The following is a 6,040-nucleotide window of genomic DNA, read 5'->3' as shown; positions in this document are numbered from 1 at the left end:
TCTGCTAGACGAAAACCGTATTGAAATAAGGCACATTGGTATAAAATTCTGCAGTCTGAATGGGGTAAGAATCTTCAGGACATTATCGTACAATTAATTGCAACTGTGCCTGCAAGGTGTGCTGCTGTAGTAGCACAAAAGTATTAAGCAACGAAGTATTAACATAAAGTATTGTCACAGAAGAGTACACTTATATTATTTCTTTTCGCTGCATTAAAAGTTCTATTCTACTGACAAAACACATGAGTTGAAAATCCTTGAATTGTATTTCCTAACACAGTACGGTAACAGGTTGTGCTCGATTCTTCTACACTTTTTCTCAATTACATGCTTAAAGTCAAATATTTAACACTTTAGCTGATTCTTAACTAATGAGAAGTTTGAAGCTGTTTTACACATGAGAGTTCGATTATGTTGTGTGTGTGCGTGTGCATATACGTGTGTGTGTGTGTGTGTGTGTGTGTGTGTGTGTGTGTGTGTGTGTGTGTGTGTGCGCGCGCGCGCGCGCGCGCGCGGAAACGCTCAGTTTAATGTTGACACTTTTTTAGAAAGGTTTGTGGAGCAGCTGAGCTACAACATACCACAACGAGGTCGAAATACTTCGATACTGAGAGCTAGAACTTAATTCTCGTCAGAAGAATCGGATGATGCCCTAAGAATGATGTCACCAGCCACAACGTTAAAATCAGATGTTGACAGGGGAGGGGGGGGAGGGGAGAGGATTGAGAGTCTGGGAACGATGTGGACGTGTGTAGCAAGCACATGTTTTGACGGCGACAAATATGTTTTCAGTATGGTGATGTATTGTTTCTGCCTAGTAAGAAGGTGGAAACTCTGATTCAGTGCTGGCCGCAGTGGCCGAGCGGTTCTAGGCGCTTCAGTCCAGAACCGCGCGACTGCTACGGTGGCAGGTTCGAATCCTGCCTCGGGCACGGATGTGTGTGATATCCTTAGGTTAGTTAGGTTTAAGTAGTTCTAAGTTCTAGGGACTGATGGCCTCCGCTGTTAAGTCCCATAGTGCTCAGAGCCATTTGAAGCGATTCAGTCGTATATTTCAGTGCCCCTCAGTTCTTGTTCATGCATAGAAACCAAATAAACGGAAAATTTACAAAATTTTTGTTTACTACATACAGCATCAACTATTACTTCAGACGTTAAATAGAGCTGTGGACCTGCAGTCTTAGAGAAAAATGAAAGCAGCCCTGACAAGTTCATCCATAGGAATAGATGTTATATTTTACATTATTAGTGGGGGCTCCTATCAACGCTATTTCAGATAAACATAGCTGCGTCCCGGTAATACTGTCTTTTTATTTCTGTAACCATTTATACCACAGCTGAGTACTGCTACCAGCGATTTATCGTGGCATGTTATCAGTACTTGAATTAATTATTTTAAGTACAGTACATTTGGAAAAGTAAGACGTAAGATGAAAGAAAAAAGTGTGTATTAAATTACGCACAGAGAAATTTGACTCACTCTGTCTTCACCTTTAAATATTTCGAGGGTGCGACTTGCATATGTCCCTTTGATTATGAATTTCTGTGCCGGCCGGAGTGGCCGTGCGGTTCTAGGCGCTGCAGTATGGAACCAAGCAACCGCTACGGTCGCAGGTTCGAATCCTGCCTCGGGAATGGATGTGTGTGATGTCCTTAGGTTAATCACGTTTAATTAGTTCTAAGTTCTAGGCGACTGATGACCTCAGAAGTTAAGTCGCATAGTGCTCAGAGCCATTTGAACCATGAATTTCTGTATTTGTTTGCACAATGTGTCTTCTTACGTACTTTTTCTTTGGAGCTGTTCAGTAATGGTGGGTCTTTGACCACACACTCCATCTTGTTTACATTGCTGTAGGACGCGCCTCAACTATCGTGACATTACCTACAAGAAAATGAAGAGTAAGTGGAGGAAGGTAGGAAGGACTATGGTCGGGTCACCTACGTCATCATCCACACTTTGGCTCAGCGTGTTTTCGGACTTTTATTTTAATTTGGGTGTCATGACTGGAAGTGAAAATCAGTCCAGGTTTGTCAAATGGCATTGGATAATCATCAAGAATCAACATCATTGCTAGATAAAATGAAAGATTTACCAAATATATTTAAGAAACGGATTTAAATCATACACATTTTTATAAATAACTACTCTCGAAGTTGTCTCTGAGGTATTTCCCCACAGTAACTGATACATGTTCTTTCTTTCTGCACTTGTTTGGTTGTTACTCTCCTTATCCACTCTAGACACACAAAACCAAACTGTCTGTGACATACAAATTAACCTTAAAGTAATCTCATTAACGTTAAATGCCTTTAAGATGAGGAGTAGAACTTCTGTTACGAAATAGCACTTCTTAAGGACAAAATGAAATGAAGCCAAGCGTCTTCATTAACTGCTAAAATCCATACGAAAACTTTGCAGAACATAGCGTCTGCGAATTTCATTAAGATTTGAGATATAATGATACTTTTTCATATCAAAAATGGAAATTATATTATTTATTAAGAAAGCTGCCCATTCCGAATAAACATTTTTATTTGAATGTAGTACTTGTAAAAGCATTCCTGAGCACGATGAAAGTAAACAGCAACGAATGTTTTGCCATTTTGCCAGAGAGTAAATATCTAGGAAATAGTTTACAGACGTTATGTTTTGATGCTAACTTCAGAAAGTAAACAAAACATGGTGTTTATGTGATAAATCCCTGCATACTGAAACCACAATAATATCAGTTATTAAAGATAAGAGAATTTTCTATTTTCAGAGGTAAATGTTTATGATTTATTACGCTATAAAATGGATAAGTACCTGACAACTAGAACGATGTCAGAGTGGTAAACCATTCCATAATCAGATTTTGTTAGACGTGGTTTTATTACTACTTACTTGTGAACCCCACCGACGCGCACTTTACACCGTCTCACCTTTTCGGTTCGGCTACCTGAGCGCGGAGGCACTACTCTAACCGGCCAGTACTGATTGCCACTGGCAAAGAGTGCGTCGCGTCAGGCGACACACCACCGGCGATACCGCGCCGATGGCTGACTGCTACCTGACGTCACAATCCACACCATCGCCTGCCCGTGACGCCAGCACGACGTCATCCGGCACGCTTATCAAATTACCTGCCTCCTGAACTGTCGTTACTGCTTGCAGGAATTTTACGTTCCGGATACACAGCGGTGGATAATGATATCTCGAAGCGGGGGATTTAATATAACACGAGTCGACTCACTACGGATGTAACTAAATTTGCGCAACGTTCCATTTTGTCCGTATGGGTATTGTATTTCATTAAATACGGGTAGTCATATAAACTATACCTAGCGGTAGTTAATTGGATTTTGTCTCAGATATTTATTGATATGTAGCGGATCCCTACAAATCTTTCAGTTTTTCAAAAAGAAATGCGGAAAATCTAACTCCACCGTAGGAACCGTCAAAAACGTTCACTAAGGAAGTTGCTCTCGACTTGGTTACACAGTTCCAGATGAGATGCTGGTAGTGACTTCCATCACCAATATTTGGCCAGAAAGGCGTGGAGATGTTGTGATAAACAGTTCATCATCATCAGCCTATTCGCCAGTGCCATGGGTTATATCGAAAATTTACCCCGTGTCTCTCAATGAGAGACCGAGAGAGATAGCACAACGGTTTGCGCACTGGTCTCGCTTTCGGGCCAGCCTGACTTGAAATATCCGTACTTTCCCTAAGGATGGTTCCTTTGAAAGGGCACAGCCGATTTCCTTCGCTATACTTTATGAATCCAAGCTTGTGAGCCATCTCTAACGGTCTAGCTGTCAACGCAACGTTAAACGCTAATATTCCTTCTGTCCTTCCCTACCTTTCTCAAACCGGGGCCGTATACCACTGTCTTGGTAATCCATCAGCTGGATACAACGTTAAGATAAGTGGCCAGAACAGTTAGCTATGTGTTAGCATCGACTTGACTTTCTGATCGTATTTTTAATATACACAAACCCTCGTACGGGTAAGTTAAAGATAATAACAAAACAGGAAAAAGAGAGAACTATACGATTTGGGATGTTTAAATAGATTGATAAGAAGTGAGGCAAGAAGTTCGTGAAAACACAAATCACAGGAAGTAGCAGTATGATAGAACCTGAGTAAAGGCATCGGGGAATAAATTCTATATTACTAGAAGGAACCGTAGAAACCAAAAATTGTAAAAAACTTATAGTTATGCAATTCATATAAGAACTGAATGTATGACCTATTCTGAGATGAAGAAGTTAGTAGAGGAAAGGGAGTTGTGGTGGGTGTTATCAAACACAAAGACGACTCATTAACCTGCACAGATCAAAGGCAACTAGGATTTCGTCAGGAACACGAAAAAGACAACCCAGCCAACCACTATGCTCAGTAATGACCACATACTTATGTCCAAGAATACAAACTATATGTAGTCCGTTACAGATGCAAAACCTCAAATACAGTGTGTTTCATTAATATAAGCTAACTCATTATGGGTGGCTTCCTTTGGACAGAAGAAGAATGAAACATATTCACAATGCAGGGTCTAATGTGATTTTTGTGGGAGCTAGACGCACAGTGATCTTAACATTGGAAGCCGCTATCGATAAAGCTACAGAAACTGGTAAACAGCAGGCACATGTTCTACACACCATGTCTCTGTACCTCCTAATCCATTAAAATTTGGTTCGCAACTTGAAATTGCTTGCAACTTTGTAGCCGTGGACTTGAAGCAACTTTACACAACGTGATAGCAAGCTGCGTGCCAAAAAAGTAAGTAAGGTCTGCTTCATAGTAATCGCTAATCCTCACCGTTAACACACAAATCAAAATTTACGGGAGTACCGAAATGTTGGTTCACTGGTAATTATGGTTCAAGTGGCTCTAAGCACTATGTGACTTAACATCTGAGGTCATCAGTCCCCTAGACTTAGAACTGCTTAAACCTAACTAACCTAATTACATCACTCACATCCATACCTGAAGCAGGATTCGAACCTGAGGCAGTAGCAGCAGCGCGGTTCCAGACTGAAGCGCCTAGAACCTGTCGGCCACATCGGCCGGCCACTGGGAGCTAAGCAGCCCGCACTACAGCTTTACACGTCATGCTGTACACTACTTGTTAACATACAGGCTGAAGCCGAACTCCAACGACAAAATTTTGGATGTAGCCCAAGGAAATTTTTGAGAGCTGGGTTCCAGAGACATTTTATATGCTTTGATTTCTTACCCCCCATTTATTATTGCATCCCGGTTGTATTGAAAATATTTGCACAACAGTTAAGATGTCGACGGTGTGGACTATGCTTCTTTGGAAACAAACCTGCATTCTCTTAGGGATTATTTTGATTACAGTTAGTAGTGCCCTCACGGTTGCATATAGTAACTCTCTGATCCATCCCGGATTTATTATTCTGGATTTTGTTTTCTGTACGTTACATTGATACACGGCAGTATGGATAGGTTTACCAGTGAACAGTTGGCAGCTATGAACCTTTTTATTGGTCACTGAGTACAATGGAAGAGCGACACAATGACTCTGTGCTGAATGGTTCGCACAGTGACGGCAACCACACCACAGTACTATCGCTTTAAAATTCTTTTGTGTTAGAGCAAAAAATAGTGGATGTCTCTCTGATAGAGAATGTGTTGCACGCTATTGCTTTCATCTTGCCAGCAGTAGTCAACGCATTGCACGAACTCTAAACACAATATAAAGAACTGTTTTGAAAATCTTACACTAACGACAATTGTACACGCATCATCCACAGAAGGTACAATCATTGCATCCATGGGACTACCCATGTGAGGCTAGTTTGCTAATTAGTTCCTGTAGTAACGTGCTGGAAACCGTTGTATCGATCGTATCAACAAAAGTTCATTGTGAACGTATGGTTTAATATTGTCAAGTGTTACATGATTAGGTCTAACATTACTTTCCAATAAACTCAATGAAGTCGTGTCCCTGAACAGTTCCTAGAAGATGTGCCGCAGAGAACTCCATAGCTTATGTTGTTTCAAGAAGAAGGGACGTGGGCACGCTTTATA

Source organism: Schistocerca piceifrons, chromosome 3 (genome assembly GCF_021461385.2).
Source record: "Schistocerca piceifrons isolate TAMUIC-IGC-003096 chromosome 3, iqSchPice1.1, whole genome shotgun sequence".
NCBI classification, from domain to species: Eukaryota; Metazoa; Arthropoda; class Insecta; order Orthoptera; family Acrididae; genus Schistocerca; species Schistocerca piceifrons.
The sequence above is the reverse complement of the archived record's forward strand: the minus strand, read 5'-3'. Positions refer to the sequence as shown.